Genomic DNA, 17382 nt, shown 5'->3' with positions numbered 1-17382 from the left:
ATCATATGATCTCCCTGATATGAGGACATGGAGAAGCAACATGGGGGGGTAGGGAGATAGGAGAAGAATAAATGAAACAAGATGGGATTTTGAGGGAGACAAACCATAAATGACTCTAAACCTCACAAAACAAACTGGGGGTTGCTGGGGGGAGGTGGTATTGGGAGAGGGGGAGGGGGTTATGGACATTGGGGAGTGTAAGTGCTATCATGAGTGCTGTGAAGTGTGTAAACCTGGCGATTCACAGACCTGTACCACTGGGGATAAAAATACATTATATGTTTATAAAAAAAATTGGAAGGGGAGGGAACCATAAGAGACTATGGACTCCGGAAAACAACCTGAGTGTTTTGAAGGGTCAGGGGTGGGAGGTTGGGGGAACAGGTGTTGGGTAATGGGGAGGGCACGTTTTGCATGGAGCACTGGTTGTTGTGCAAAAACAATGAATACTGTTACGCTGAAAAAATAAATAAATTAAAACTTAAAAAATAAGAATTATTAATTAATTAATTAATTAATTAAACAACCTTACCTCAAATACCCCTACACTCAAGTATGACAGCAAATCCAATACCGAAGAGAAAAGGATAAATTAAAGCCACATAGACACTACCATGACAAGATAAAAACTCATAAATATCTGACGTCTTCGGTAATGATGTTTGACGCAGGTTTGAGGCTTTTGAAACAGTCCTCAAACATCTCCCAACACACAGAAAGCCAGGTTCAAATCAATTCCGTGGTCCACAATTCGAGACATTTAGTGTAATGTCGGCTTATCTCATCTATACCCAAAATGTAGGAGGAGGGTAAACTCTAATTGACAATGTCCAAAGAACCAATTCAGATAAGGACCTTAGAGGAAACCAATTGCATACAATTTTAATCATTTAGATAATAAAACTAGAATCTATTTCTCTTATCTTTCTTTCTTCATCTCCTTGTGAAATGGCCTGTTTTGCTTTCTATTCAATATTTTTTCTTATATTTGGCAAGCCAGCCTTTCATATCTCCTAAGTTTTTGGATATAGTGTTCCCTGATTCTTTAATTGCATATACCACAAAGTGATAATCCTCATGTAATGCCACACCAACTCCACACCAATCAACCAGTTCCCTTTTATGGCAGGTCTTATCCTCCTGTAACCCTCAGCTTGGTACCCAAGTCCTGAGTCTCTCCTGATGCGTCTCCCTGTCTGACTTCTTCTGCACCCATTTTCCCTTAGTACAACTCATGTCCATGGTATTCCTCATGGGCCACATAGGAGTGAAGCCATAGGATATTTCCCTTGGTCTGCTTGCATTTTCATTTGGTAATCATCTTCTTTATCATCATCTTCATAATCATCTTTATCCACTAGCCCTGAAAAGGGTATCTCGGCTCCTTCCACAGTGATGCTAGAGTGGGCATGGCAGGCCATCGATGTTGGCTGATTATTTTCATCTGAATAAAGAGAGCTGCTCAACTTGGCTCTCCCCATGACTATGGCATGTAGAATTAACTAATGATAACATGGAGTGCTGAACACGGCTCTTTCATTCGGGGTAGCGATCATGCAGAATTTCACTCTCCATGAAGGCTTTGCAACGGAGATTAAGGTAAAGTCATGTAGACAGAGCTTTCAACCTTAGGACTGGTGTTTCAGGACACTAAAAGATAAATAAATGGACAGTACAACGCATCCCTGCCCTGGCAATTGTCCCTGGAATTGTAACTTACCTTCCCTTCTTCCTTGCCTCACCTTTCAAGCTAACCAGGCACCAAAGGCAGAAATTACACCTGAGAAACCATAGGAAACAGAAGCTAAGAATGGACCCTCTCACCCAAGGATATCAAACCTCCCAGAGACCTAATGGTACCCAAGATTCCTCGCTGTTAATTGATTTCTCTAGAAATTGCAGTGGAAACAGGACCACGTTGCTCTCTCTGGAGAAAGGTTGGTTTAAAGAATGGTATACAAAACATCGTTTTCTTTCCTCTTTGTATAGAAAGTTTAAGGGGGAATGAAACCTAATAGATCACATGAGTTCATGATCAGGCTAACAGGGCTCTTTCTTGTTCCTTCCCAGGTCTTTCTACTTAAAGCCTAGGACTCATATGTCATGAGAATGGGATTGTTGCTTCAGTGTAGTCAGCTTCAATGACGTCACAAAGCTCTGAGGTCCTAGGAACCACTCCTCAAAAAAATACTCCTCATCACTTCACCTGTCTGGAGTAGTCCTTGGTCAGCCAGGAGTATCAAAATCACTTCAAACTGCTGACGCCGACTGGGTATTTCAACAAGACAGTTTGTGAAGAGATTTGGGGTCCCAATCTCCATGGCTGAATTTGTAGTCTTTGGCTGTGACTGTCACCAACACCCCTCTGGATTCTGGAGAAGGACAAGAATACACAATTCCATCTTACCCACGTACTGTTAAGAAAGAGTCAGGAGTACAAGCAGCCTAACACGGGGAAATCCACGCATTACACAGTTTCATGGTCCTCACACCCTATCAGGATGCTTCTGACCAGGAAAATCGTCCCCCACCATCTGAGTAATGTTCAGTGTTAACACCCGCAACCATACCAAAGACATGTGTGAAGTCTTCAACAGTGAGGATAATATTTTATCTTGCATCTCCAGAAATCGTGACATAAATACCTCCCAATTTTCTTAGCTGACCAAATATTAAAGGCAGACCCTACACCCTAGAAGCTTAAGCCCAGGACGGACTCATCTGTTTGGACGCACAGGAGCAAGTATGGAGCATGTTGGAAGAAAACCAATCCCCATGTGAATCCATTTGAAAAGGCTTTTGGGCCAGTTTCAGGAATACAACGTGAATCTACAAAAGGTCCCTGTCTTCTCTGTATTCGAAACACGCATTCTGTTATCTACTCTGAAGATAATTTCTTTAGGAAGAAGAGGCCGTGGAGTGCCCAATGGCTGGCACTCGAGAGAGTCTCAGGTGTGTGTGACATGCCCTCTGGGGTTGTGTTGTGGCTGTCCACTCTCCTGTGGGCTCGTCCTCTGCAGAGTCTCTCCTTGCCATCCATTCAAAGTGTGTGATGTCTGGGCCAAATATGGTGAGGTTAAGCTTCGTGGGTGTCTTGTGCCTGTGAAACATGATCTTAAACCCACTCCACAAAACATAAGGCCTGCTGAATTCTGTGGCCAGGTGAGAGGATGTGGGCAGGGCTTTCTTCTAGTCCCCTGAAGGATTTTATTTTCTCCTGGGACTAAGCAACGTGGCCTGAAGAAGGCAATCCCAACCGCGTTCCAGGTTTGGTAATCCGTGATTGAAGGTTGGGCAGCTAATGTCATCAAAGTCCTCCTTGTGGGCACTTCTCAGTCTTGAGGCTGGCGGTTGTAGAGCCCAAGTATCTTTCGCGCCCCTCGAGTCATCTCCACCAACACTCCCCATCCCGAATTCACACAAAGAAATAATAATCTTACCACGGTGTCAACAGGTATTGTCTCTGATCATGGTTTCCAGGCTGTCTGCAACTGGTTGCTTGCTGGTGTCCTCTCCAGGAGATACAGTGTCCTGCAGTTCTGGAGTCTCTTTCTGCACTGCATGCTGCTCTGGAATCCCCAGGCCTCAAGACCCTTAGGTTGCAAGGACTCATGACATTCAGACACTCTCATTTTCTCCGTCAACAGCTATGGGTCAACATTCAAATTGTGGGTTCTAAGTGTGCTCCCCTCCCCTGGGCCTTTGTCTTTGGCCATGTCTCCCTGTCCTCTGAATCATCAACTGTCCAATTCTCCCATAAGCCCTGTTTAAAACCTTCTCCCATTATTGTTCTGACTTCTTCTCTCTTTCGCTGTGGAGTGTGATTTCTATGCCTTAGGTCCATTTATGCCATGTTTACATTGATGCGGTCATCTTCTGGTTGTGCTGATGGATGAAGAAAAGCCTGGAGCTCCCAGACACTTCTACCATCTCCCTGTCCTCCAAATGCACTGCGGCCTCTTATGGAGCCATAAGAAATAAGGCCTTTTTGCTCCTTGTGACATGTGGCAGAGTGGGATAGAGCATTGGGCTGTGTCATATGGGTCAGTCACAGAAAGACAACTCCCATATGATTTCACTCATTCTTGGATGTAAAGAAACATGTGAAAAAGCAACAATAAGGACAGGCATTGTGACTCAAACCCGGCACACAAAATTTGGTGTTTGTTCCAGGCAGGCTAGTCAGAATCGTCATTTCTAAAAGTGGAACAAAAGGGACATTCAATGCAGGAAATATGGCTGAACGGGACATAACGTGAGTTTCCACTGTGTTTGAAGGAGATTTGTGATATGGAATAGAGCAGCTTCATATCTCTTAAAATATGATTTTTAGCGTTTTGTGAAACACACACACACACACACACTCTTAAAAGAATCCCAAAGAAGTTAGGGAGCAAGTGAGGAATAGCACTAATGGGAGCAAAATTCAGATAAAATACCTTAAAAAACAAAATCTTATAGAATCAAAGTTTCAAATCGTCCAGACTGGATAAGTTAACTCCTTACCTATCAAGAATTAATTAATTAATTAATGAAATAATTAATCAACCTTACCTAAAAGACCCCTACACACACGTCTGCCAGCAAATAAAATACCGGAGAGAAAATGATAAATTCCAAGACCCATACGCACTACCATGACAATATCATGAGTCATACATATCTGACATCTCAGGTACTGACATAAGCTTTTGAAGCAGTCTCAAACATCTCCCAATACACAGAAATCCAGGTTCAAATCAATTCCCTGGTCCTCAGTTCGAGACATTTGCTGGTAATGTCGGCTTTTCTCATCTATTCCCAAAATGAAGGAAGAGGAAAGACTCTAATTTACAATGATCAAAGACCCAATTCAGATAAGGACCTTATAGGAAACCAATTGCATACAATTTTAATCAGTAAGATAATAAAGCTAAAAATTCATTTCTCTTCACTTTCTTTCTTCATCTCCATGGGAAACGGCCTGTTTTGCTTTCTATTCACTATTTTTTTCTTATATTCGGCAAGCCAGCATTTCATCCCTCTGACATTTTTTGACATAGTGTTCCCATATTCTTTAATTGCATATACCAACAAGTGCTCATTCTCATATAATGCCACACCACCTCCATACCCATTAACCAGTTCCCTCTTTATGACATGTATTTTCCTAATGTAACCCTCAGCTTCGTCCCCAAAGTCCTGAGTCTCTCCTGGCACGTCTCCCTGTCTGACTTCTTCTCCTTCCGTTTTCCCTTACTACTACTCATGTCCATGGTTTTCCTCATGGGCCATATATGAGTGAAGCCATACGATATTTCCCTTGGGGTCCTTGCATTTTCATTTGGAAATAATCTTCTTTACCATCATCTCCATCATCATCTTTATCCACAGCCCTTAAAGGGTATCTCGGCTCCTTACACACTGATGCTAGACTGGGCCTGGCAGGCCATTGATGTTGGCCATTCATTTTCATCTGTACAAATAGAGTTGCTCAACATGGCTCTCCCCATGAATATTGCATGTAGCATTAACTAATGATGACAAGGAGTGCTGACCAGGGCTCTGCCTTTAGGGTTAGAGATTATGCAGAATTTCACTCTCGATGAAGCCTTTGCAACGGAGTTTAAGGTAATGTCAGGGAGACAGAGCCTTCATCATTTGGGACTGGTGTTTCATGACACTAGCCGATAAGGACACGGACAGCACACTGCATCCCTGCCCTGGCAATTTTCCTGGAATTGTGACTCTCCTTCCCTGCTTCCTTCCCTCAGCTTCCTAGCTGACCAAGCACCAAAGGTAGACCTTACACCCGAGAAACCATAGGGAACAGAAGCTAAGTATGGACCCTCTCAGCCAAGGATTTCCAACCTCCCAGAGACCTAATGGTAGCCAAGAGACCTCGCTTTTGATGGAGATTTCTAGAAATTGCAGTGCAAATAGGAACACCATGCTCTCTCTGGAGAAATGTTGGTCTAAAGAATGGTATACAGAAGATCGTTTTCTTTTCTCTTTGTATAGAATGTGGAAGTGGGAAAGAAACAGAAAAGACCATGTGAGTTCATGATCAGGGTAACAGGGCTCTTTCTTGTTCCTTCCCACGTCTTTCTTCTTAAAGCTGTAGGACTCATATGCCATGAGAATGGGATGGCTGCCTCAGAGAAATCACCTTCTGTGACATCGCAATGTTCTGAGGTCCTAGAAACCACTCCTCACCGAAACACGCCTCATCACTTCACCTGGCTGGAGTAGCTCTGGGTCAGCCATGAGTATCAAAATCATTCCAAACCACTCTAGCTGCCTGGATATTTCCCCCAGACATATTGTGAAGTGATTTGGGGTCAACTTGACCATGACCGAATTTGTAGTCTTCGGCCGTGACTGGCGAATATAAGAAAAAATAGTGAATAGTAAGGAACAGGCCATTTCACATAGAGATGAAGAAAGAAAGAGAAGAGAAATGAATTCTAGTTTTATTATCTTATGATAAAATTTGTATGCCATTGGTTTCCTATAAGTTCCTAATGTGAAATGTGTCTTTGGACATTGTAAATTAGAGTCTGCCCTCTTCCTATATTTTTTGAATAGATGAGAAAAGCCGACATTACCCTTAAATGTCTCGAATTTTGGACCAGGGAATTGATTTGAACCTGGCTTTCTGTGTGTTGGGAGATGTTTGAGGACTGCTTCAAAAGCCTCAAAAGCTGCTTCAAAAGGCATTACCCGAGACTTCAGATATGTATGTCTTATGATCTTGTCATGGTAGTGTGTCTGTGTCTTGTAATTTATCCATTTCTTTCCAGTATTGGATTTGCTGGCATACTTGAGTGGAGGGGTCCGTTAGTTAAGGTTGTTTAAAATATTAATAAATAAATAAATTAATTAATTAATCAATCAATTAAATAATTAATTCTTGATGGTAAGGAGTTAACTAATCCAGTTTGGATGGTTTGTTACTTTGATTCTCTGAGCTTGTGTTTTTTATGGTATTTTCTCTGAATTTTGCTTCCATGAGTGCTACTTCTCACTTACTCCCTAAATGTCTGTGTGTGTGTGTGTGTGTGTGTGTGTGTGTGTTTCACAAAACGCTAAAAATGATATTTTAAAAGATATGAAGCTGCTCTATTCCAGATCACAATTCACCTTCAAACACAGTGGAAATTCACGTTACATCCCATTCAGCCACATTTCCTGCATTGAATGACCCATTTGATCCACTTTAAGAAACACAGATTCTGAGTAGCCTGCCTGGAAGAAACACCAAATTTTGTGTGCCTGGTTAGAGTCTAATTGCCAGTCACATTTTCTTGCTTTTCCACATGTTTCCTTGCTTCCATGAGTGAGTGAAATCGTATGGTAATTGTATTTCTTGACTGACAGAAATGACACAACCCAATGCTCTCTCCCTTTCTGCAACATGTCACAAGGAGCAAAAAGGCCTTCTTTCTTATGGTTCCATAAGAGGCCGCAGTGCATTTGGAGGACAGGGAGATGGTAGAAGTGTCTGGGAGCTCCAGGCTTGTCTTCAGCCATCAGCCCAACCAGAAGATGACCACATCAATGGAAACATGGCATAAATGGACCTGAAGCTTAGAAATCACACTCCACAGCGAAAGAGAGAAGAAGTAAAAGAGACCATGGAAGAAGGGTGTAATCAGGTCTTATGGGACAGTTGGACAGTTGGTGCTTCAGCGGGCAGAGAGCCATGAGGAAAATCATGGACATGAGTAGTAGTAAGGGAAAACGGAAAGAGAAGTAATCAGAGAGGGAGACACACCAGGAGAGACTCAGGAGTTTGGGGACCAAGCTTGGTTACATAAGGATAAGACATGCCATAAAGAGGGAAATGGATAATGTGTATGGAGTTGTTATGGCATTATATGAGGATGAGCACTTGGTGGTATATGCAATAAAAGAATCAGGGAACACTATGTCAAAAAACATCGGTTGGATGAAAGACTGACTTGCCGAATATAAGAAAATATAGTGAATACAAATCAAAACAGGTCGTTTCACATGTAGGTGAAGAAAGAAAGAGAAGAGAAATGAATTCTAGTGTGATTATCTTACTGATTAAAATTGTATGCAATTGGTTTCCTATAAGGTCCTTATGTGAATTGGGTCTTTGGTCATTGTAAATTAGAGTCTTCCCTCTTCCTACATTTTGGGAATAGATGAGAAAAGCCGACATTAACATTAAAAGTCTCGAAATTGGGAGCAGGAATTGATTTGAACCTAGCTTTCTGTGTGTTGGAAGATGTTTGAGGACTGCTTCAAAAGCCTCAAAACCTTCTTCAAATTAATTACATGAACGTCAGGTATGTATGCCTCATGATCTTGTCATGGTAGTGCGTAGGTGTCTTGGAATTTATCCTTTTCTCCAAGGTATTGGATTTGCTGGCATACTTGTGTGGAGGGGTCTTTTAGGTAAAGTTGTTTAATTAATTAATTAATTCTTAATAGGTAAGGAGTTAACTTATACTGTTTGGACGGGTTGATACTTTGATTCTATGAGCTTTGGTTTTTTTATGGTATTTTCCTGAATTTTGCTTCCATGAGTGCGATTCCTCACTTGCTCCCTAACTTCTGTGGGACTCTTTTAAGAGTATGTGTGTGTGTATGTATGTGTTTGTGTGTTTCACAAAACGCTAAAAATGATATTTTAAGAGATATGAAGCTGCTCTATTTCAGATCACCTTTTGCCTTCAAACAGAGTGGAATCTCACGTTACATCGGGTTCGGCCACATTTCCTGCATTGAATGTCCCATTTGATCCACTTTTAGAGGTGCAGATTCTGACTAGCCTGCCTGGAACCAACACCAAATTTTGTGTGCCTGGTTCGAGTCTCATTGCCTGTCCCTTTCTCTTGCTTTTTCACATGTTTCTTTATTTCCAAGAATGAGTGAAATCGTATGGGAGTTGTCTTTTTGTGACTGACCGATATGACATAGCCCAATGCTCTCTCTCATTCTGCCACATGTCACAAGGAGCAAGAATGCCTTCTTGCTTATGGCTCCATAAGGGTCCGCAGTGCATTTGGAGTACAGGGAGATGGTAGAAGTGTCTGGGAGCTCCAGGCGTTTCTTCAGCCATCAGCACAGCCAGAAGATGACCACATCAGTGTAAACATGGCATAAATGGGCCTGAAGCCTAGAAATCACAATCCGCAGTGAAAGAGAGAAGTCACAGAGACCATGGGAGTAGGGTGTAGACCAGTATTAGGGGAGAATCGGACGGTTGGTGCTTCAGAGGACTGGGAGCCATGGCCAAAGACAAAGGCACATGGGAGAGGAGCACACGTAGAACCCACAATTTGAATGTTGACCATAGATTTGGCAGGGAAAAGGAGAGAGTCTGAATGACACAAGTTCTTACAACTCTGGGTTCGTGAGGCCCGGGGATTCCAGATCAGCATGCTTTGCAGACATTGACTCCAGAACTGTAGAACACTGTTCATCTCCTGTAGAGGACACCAGCAAGCAACCAGGTGCACACAGAATGGAAACCATGATCAGAGACAATACCAGTTGACACCGTGGTAAGATTATTATTTCTTTGGGTGCATTCTTGATGGGCAGTGTTGGTGGAGATGACTCGATGTGCGCCAAAGATACTTGGGCTCTACGACCGCCAGCATCAAGAATGAGAAGTGGCCACAGACAGGACGGTGAGGACATTCGCTGCCCAACCTTCAATCAAGGATTCCCAAACATGGAACACTGTTGGGACTGCATGATTCAGGCCACGTTGCTTAGTCCCAGGAGAACAGAGAATCCTGCAGGGGTATAGAAGAAAGCCCTGCCCACATCCTCTCACCTGGCCACAGAACTCATCAGGCCTTAAGTTTTGTGGAGTGGGTATAACGTCATGATTCACGGGCACACCATATTTGGCCCAGACACCAAACACTCTGAATGGAAGGCAAGGAGAGCCTCTGCAGAGGACGAGCCCACAGGAGAGTGGACAGCCACAACACAACCCCAGAGGGCATGTCACACACACCTGAGACTCTCTCGTGCCAGCACTGGGGCACTCCATAAGCTCTTATTCCTAAAGAAATTATCTTCATGGTAGATAACAGAATGCGTGTTTCGAATACAGAGAAGACAGAGACCTTTTGTAGATTCATGTTGTATTCCTGAAACTGGCCCAAAAGCGTTTTCTTATGGCTTCACATGGGGATTGGTTCTCTTCCAAAATGCTCCATGCTTGCTCCTGTGAGCTCCAAACAGGTGAGTCCGTCCTGGGACTAATCTTCAAGGGTGTAGGGTCTACCTTTCATGTTTGGTCAGCTGGGAAAATGGGGAGGCATTTATGGCACGATTTCTGGAATTGCAAGAAGAACTCCTATCCTCACTGTTGAAGATTCCTGACATGTCTTTGGTATGGTTGCGGGTGTTAACACTGAGCCTTCCTCAGAGGGTTGGGGGAGATTTTCCTGGTCAGAAGCATCCTGATAGGGTGTGAGGAACATGCACATGTGTATGGCGTGGAGTTCCCCGTGTGAGGAAGCTTGTACTCCTGATTATTTCTTTACCTTACGTGGGTAAGATGAAATTGTGGATTCTTACCCTTCTCAGCAGTCCAGAGGGGTGGTGGTGACAGTCACGGCCAAGAAGTACAAATTTGGCCATGAAGAAGGTGACCCCCAAATCGCTTCAAACACTCTCTTGGGGAAATCCCCAGGTGGCTCCAGCGGTTAGGAATGATTTTGATACTACTGGCAGACCAAGAACTACTCCATCCAGGTGAAGTGGTGAGGCATGCTCTGGTGAGGAGAGGTTGCCAGGACCTTAGAACTTTGTGACGTCACAGAAGCTGACTTCACTTAAGCAGCAATCCAATTCTCATGACATAGGAGTCCTATGGCTCTAAGTAGAAAGAACTGCGAAGGAACAAGAAAGAGCCCTTTTAACCTCATCATGAACTCAGGTGGTCTTTTCTGTTTCTTTCCCACTTCAACATTCTATACAAAGAGAAAAGAAAACGATGTTCTGTATACCATTCTTTAGACCAACATTTCTCCAGTGAGAGCAAGGTGTTCCTATTTCCACTGCAATTTCTAGAGATCTCAATCAACAGCGAGGCTTCTTGGGTACCATTAGGTCTCTGGAATGTTGGATAACCTTGGGTGAGAGGGTCCATTCTTAACTTCTGGTCCCTATGGTTTCTAGGTGTAAGATCTGCCTTTGTTGCTTTCTCATCTTGGAAGTTGAGGGAAAGAAGGGGAGGAAAGTCACAATTCCAGGAATATTGCCAGGGCACGGATGCATTGTGCTGTCCGTGTCCTTATCTGCTAGTGTTCTGAAACAACAGTCCTAAGGGATGCAAGCTCTGTCTGCTGGACATTACCTTAAATACTGTTGCAAAGGCTTCATTGAGAGTGAAATTCTGCATGATCGCTACCCCGAAAGAAAGACCCCTGGTCAGCACTCCTTGCCATCATTAGTTAATGCTACATGCCATAGTCATGGGCAGAGCCATGTTGAGCAACTCTCTTTATTCAGATGAAAATGAAGGGCCAACATCGATGGCCTGCCATGCCCATTCTAGCATCACTGTGGAAGGAACCGAGATACCCTTTTCAGGGCAAGTGGATAAAGATGAATATGAAGATGATGCTAAAAAACGTGATTTCCAAATGAAAATGCAAGCAGACCAAGGGAAATATCCTATGACTTCACTCGTATATGGCCCATGAGGAATACCATGGACATGAGTAGTAGTAAGGAAAAACGAAAGGAGAAGAAGTCAGACACGGAGAGGCACCAGGAGAGACTCAGGAACTTGGGGACCAAGCTAAGAGTTATAGGAGGATAAGACCTGCCATAAAGAGGGAACTGGTTATTGGGTAGGGAGATGGTGTGGCATTATATGAGGATTAGCTCTTGGTGCTATATGCAATTAAAGCATCAGGGAACACTATGTCAAAAAACGTACAATGTATGAAAGGCCGGCATGTCGAATATAAGAAAAAACAGTGAATAGAAAGCAAAACAGGTCGTTTCACGTGGAGATGAAGAAAGAAAGAGAAGAGAAATGAATTCCAGTTTTATTACCTTACTGATTAAATTTTTATGCAATTGGTTTCCTATAAGGTCCTTATGTGAATTGGGTCTTTGGACATTGTTAATTAGAGTGTTCCCTCTTCCTACATTTTGGGAATAGATGAGCAAAGCCGACATTACCATTAAATGTCTCGAAATGTGGACCAGGGAATTGATTTGAACCTGGCTTTCTGTGTGTTGGGAGATGTTTGAGACTGCTTCAAAAGCCTCAATAGCTGCTTCAAAAGTCATTCCCTGAGACGTGAGATATGTATGACTCATGATCTTGTCATGGTAGTGTGTATGTGTCTTGGAATTTATCCTTTTCTCTCCGGTATTGGATTTGCTGGCAGACTTCTGTGTAGGCGTCTTTGAGGTAAGGTTATTTAAATAAATAAATAATTAATTAATTCTTGATAGGTAAGAAGTTAACTTACTGGTTTGGACGGTTTGTTACTTTGATTCTCTAAGTTTTGTTTTTTATGGTATTTTCTCTGAATTTTGCTTCCATGAGTGATATTCCTCACTCGCTCCCTAACTTCTGTGGGACTCTTTTAAGAGAGAGAGAGAGAGAGTGTGTGTGTGTGTGTGTGTGTGTGTGTGTGTGTGTGTGTGTGTTTGTGTGTTTCACAAAACGCTAAAAATGACATTTTAAGAGATATGAAGTTCCTCCATTTCAGATCACAATTCACCTTCAAACACAGTGGAAACTCACGTTACATGCCCTTAGGCCATATTTCCTGCAATGAATGTCCTATTTGATCCACTTTCCGAAATGCAGATTCTGACTAGCCTGCCTGGAACAAACATCAAATTTTGTGTGCCTGGTTAGAGTCTCAATGCCTGTCCCTTTCTCTTGCATTTTCACATGTTTCTTTACTTCCAAGAATGAGTGAAATCGTATGGGAGTTGTCTTTCTGTGACTGACCAATATGACACAGTCCAATGCTCTATCCCACTCTGCCACATGTCACAGGAGCAAGAATGCCTTCTTGCTTATGACTCCATAAGGGTCCACAGTGCATTAGGAGGACAGGGAGATGGTAGAAGTGTCTGGGAGCTCCCTTGTCTTCTTCCATCAGCACAACCAGAAGATGATCACATCAATGTAAACATGGCATAAATAGACCTGAAGCCTAGAAATCACACTCCACAGCGAAAGAGAGAAGTCACAGAGTCCATGGGAGAAAGGAATAGACAGGGCTTAGAGGAGAATTGGACAGTTGGTCCTTCAGAGGGCAGGGAGCCAAGGCGAAAGACAAAGGCCTAGGGAGACGAACACACTTCAAACCCACAATTTGAATGTTGACCCTTAGCTTTTGGGGGAGAAAAGGAGAGTGTCTGAATGACACAATTTCTTACAACTCTGGGGTCTTGCGGCCTGGGGATTCCAGATCAGCATGCTTTGCCGACATAGACTCCAGAACTGTAGAACACTGTGTATCTCCTGTAGAGTACACCAGCAAGCAACCAGGTGCACACAGAATGGAATCCATGATCAGAGACAATACCTGTTGACAACGTGGTAAGATTATTATTTCTTTGGGTGCATTCTTGATGGGCAGTGTGGGTAGAGATCCTCAATGGGCGCCAAAGATACTTGGGCTCTATGACCACCAGCATTAAGACTGAGAGGTGGCCACAGACAGGATAGTGAGGACATTCGTTGCCGTGATTTGTGCAATCACGGATTCCCAAACCTGGAACACTGTTGGGACTGCCTTCTTCAGGAAATGTTGCTTAGTCCCAGGAGAACAGAAAATCCTGCAGGGGACTAGAAGAAATCCCTGCCCACATCCTCTCAGCTGGCCACAGAATTCAGCAAACCTTAAGTTTTGTGGAGTGAGTAGAATATCACGTTTCATAGGCACACCATATTTGGCCCAGACACCAAACACTCTGAATGGAAGGCAATGTGAGCCTCTGCAGAGGACAGGAAAGAGGACAACCACAACACAATCCCAGAGGTCATGTCACACACACCTAAGACTCTCAACTGCCAGCCCTTCGCACTTCTCCCTATGAGCTCTTGTTCCTAAAAATTTATCTTCAGGGTAGATAACAGAATGTGCGTTTCGAATACAGAGAAGACAGAGACCTTTTGTAGATTCCCGTTGTATTCCTGAAACTAGCCCGAAAGCCTTTTCTGATGGCTACACATGGGGATTGGTTCTCTTCCAACATGCTCCGTGCTTGCTCCTGTGAGCTCCAAACAGGTGAGTCCATCCTGGGCCTATTTTCTAGGGTGTAGGGTCTGCCTTTCTTTCATGTTTGGTCAGCTGGGAAAATGGGGAGGCATTTATGGCATGATTTCTGGAGATTCAAGAAGAACTCGTGTCCTCATTGTTGAAGATTCCAGACATGTCTTTGGTATGGTTGCAGGTGTTAACTCTGAGATTTCCTCAGAGGGCTGGGGGAGCATTTCCTGGTCAGAAGCATCCTGATATGGTGTGAGGACCATGCATATGAGTATGGTGTGGAGTTCACTGTGTGAGGCTGCTTGTCCTCCTGAATCTTTCTTGACCTTACTTGGGTAAGATGAAATTGTGGATTCTTGCCCTTCTCTGCAGTCCAGAGGGGTGGTGGTGACAGTCACGGCCAAGAACTACAAATTCGTCCATTGCGAAGGTAACCCCAAATCTCTTCACAAACTCTCTTGGGGAAATACACAGGCGGCTCCAGCGGTTTGGAGTGATTTTGATACTCCTGGCTGACCCAGAACTACTCCAGCCTAGTGAAGTGGTGAGGCATGCTTTGGTGAGGAGTGGTTGCTAGGACCTCAGAGCTTTGTGACGTCACAGAAGCTGGCTTCACTGAAGCAGCAATCCCATTCTCATGAGAAAGGAGTCCTATGGCTTTAAGGAGAAAGACCTGGGAAGGAACAAGAAAGAGCTCTGTTATCCTCATCTTGAACTCAGGTGGTATTTTCTGTTTCTTTCCCACTTCCACTTTCTATACAAAGAGAAAAGAAAACGATGTTCTGTATACCATTCTATAGACCAACGTTTCTCCTGAGAGAGCAAAGTGTTCCTATTTCCACTACAATTTCTAGAGATCTCAATGAACAGCGAGGCCTCTTGGGTACCATTAGGTCTCTGGGAGGTTTGATATCCTTTTGTGAGAAGGTCCATTCTTAGCTTCTGTTCCCTATGGTTTCTTGTGTGTAAGGTCTGCCTTTGGTACTTGGTCAGCTTGGAAGGTGAGGGAAGGAAGAAGGGGAGGAAAGTCACAATTCCAGGAAAACTGCCAGGGCATGTATTCGTTGTGCTGTCCGAGTCTTATCTGCTAGTGTCCTGAAACACCTGTCCTAAGGGATGATAGCTCTGTCTACCTGACATTACCTTAAATTAAATTGCAAAGACTTTATGGAGAGTGAAACTCTGCATGATGGTTTCCCTGAAAGAAAGAGCCATGTTCAGCACTCCTTGTCATCATTAGTTAATGGTACATGCCATAGTCATGGGGAGAGCCATGTTGAGCAACGCTCTTTATTCAGATGAAAAAGAACAGCCACCATGGATGGCCTGCCATGCCCACGCTGCATCACTGTGGAAAGAGCCGAGATACCCTCTTCAGGGCTAGTGGATAAAGATGATTATGAAGATTTTGATAAAAGAAGGTGATTTCCAAATGAAAATGCAATCAGACCAAGGGAAATATCCTATGGTTTCACTCCTATGTGTCCCATGAGGAATACCATGGACATTAGTAGTAGTAACTGAAACGGAAGTAGAAGAATTCAGACAGGGAGACGCACCAGGAGAGACTCAGGATTTTGGGGACCAAACTGAGGGTTGCAGGAGGATAAGACCTGCCATAAAAAGGGAACTGATTATTAGGTACGGAGGTGGTGTGGCATTAAATGTATCTACAAAAGCTAACATGTACTTGTGCCCATATTTTCCAGGTTTCATGTCTGTAAAATCTATTTCCCACTAAATTCCTGGTTCCTTACCTCTTTCTCTTTTCCCTCTTCCCAATTTCGTCCTTCCCACATTACCTGCCTGGCATTGAGCGAATCTATCGATTACATCCTGTACCATACGCCCTAATTTAGAAACCTGGATCTGCTTCCCTATAAGCTCCATGAGTTTGCTTATCCCTAAATGAGTACCCTGATGTATCTGGTCTACTAACTTCTTATCTAGTCTTCGAGGAAGAATTATTTTTCCTGCTTCCGTCTTAGCCCAGTCCCCTTCATAGTTCAATTTAACCCATTTCTGTAAATACTTTAAAGCTTCTTCTGAAGAGTTCGTTATTTCTGGTAGGGCCAGACCGGGAGTGTTACCAGTTCTTGCTGTTTCTCGGGCTGCTTGCTTTGTGGCATGATCTGCTAATTGGTTTCCTTTTGACATCAGACCAGTCCCCTTTTGGTGTCCCAGGTAATGCATAATGGCCACCTCTTTTGGGTCCCAAATAGCCTGGAGGAGAGCCAATATTTCTTCTCTGTTTTTAATTCCTTTTCCTTCTGCTGTTAATAGGCCCCTTTCTTTATAAATAGCACCATGTATATGAAGAATAGAAAGGCGTACCTGCTGTCCGTATAGATATTGGCGGTTTTACATTTGACCATCTGCAGTGCCTTAGTGAGTGCAATCAGCTCCGCTTTTTGTGCCAAATTTCCATGTGGCAGGGCTGCTGTCCAGAGTCTCTTCCCAGAAGAAACTACCGCAGCCCCCGCATACCTCTTTCCATTGACAATGTAGCTACTCCCATCTGTGAACAGAGTCATCTCAGCATCCGGCAGAGGAATGTCTCTGAGATCCGGCCTTATTCCTGGAACTTGGGTTAGGACCTCCCTATAGTCATGTGGATGGTCAGCCAGTTCCTCTGGCAGCAGCATGGCTGTATTTAGCACTGCCAGGGGCCGGATGGTCATCTTGGTTTGTTGAAGAGGAGGGTCTGATATTCCATCACTCAGGCGTTTGTCATCCATCGGTCTGGTGGAGTCTGGAGAAGGCCCTCGATGGCGTGTGTGGTGGTCAAAATGAGATTTTGACCCAAAGTCAATTTACTTGCATCCTTGACCAGGAGGGCCATGGCAGCAATTATGCAGAGGCAAGAGGGGAACCCAGCTGCTACTGGATATTGTTTCTTGCTAAGATAGGCTACTGGCCTTTGTTAAGGCCCAAGATTATGAGTCAAAACTCCTTTGGTCACCCCTGCTTTTTCAAACACATAAAAGTGGAAGGGCTTGGTAACATCTGGGATGACCAATGCTGGGGCACTCAGTACAACTGTTTGTAATTCCCAAAATGCTCCTTCTGCCTCAGCTGTCTACTCTATCATAGTGAGCCCCCCCTTTTACCAGTTCGTATGGAGGTTGGGCAATCTCCGCAAACTGCAGTATCCACA

Source organism: Meles meles, chromosome Y (assembly GCF_922984935.1).
Source record: "Meles meles chromosome Y, mMelMel3.1 paternal haplotype, whole genome shotgun sequence".
Classification (NCBI taxonomy): domain Eukaryota; kingdom Metazoa; phylum Chordata; class Mammalia; order Carnivora; family Mustelidae; genus Meles; species Meles meles.
This window is presented reverse-complemented; position numbering follows the sequence as displayed.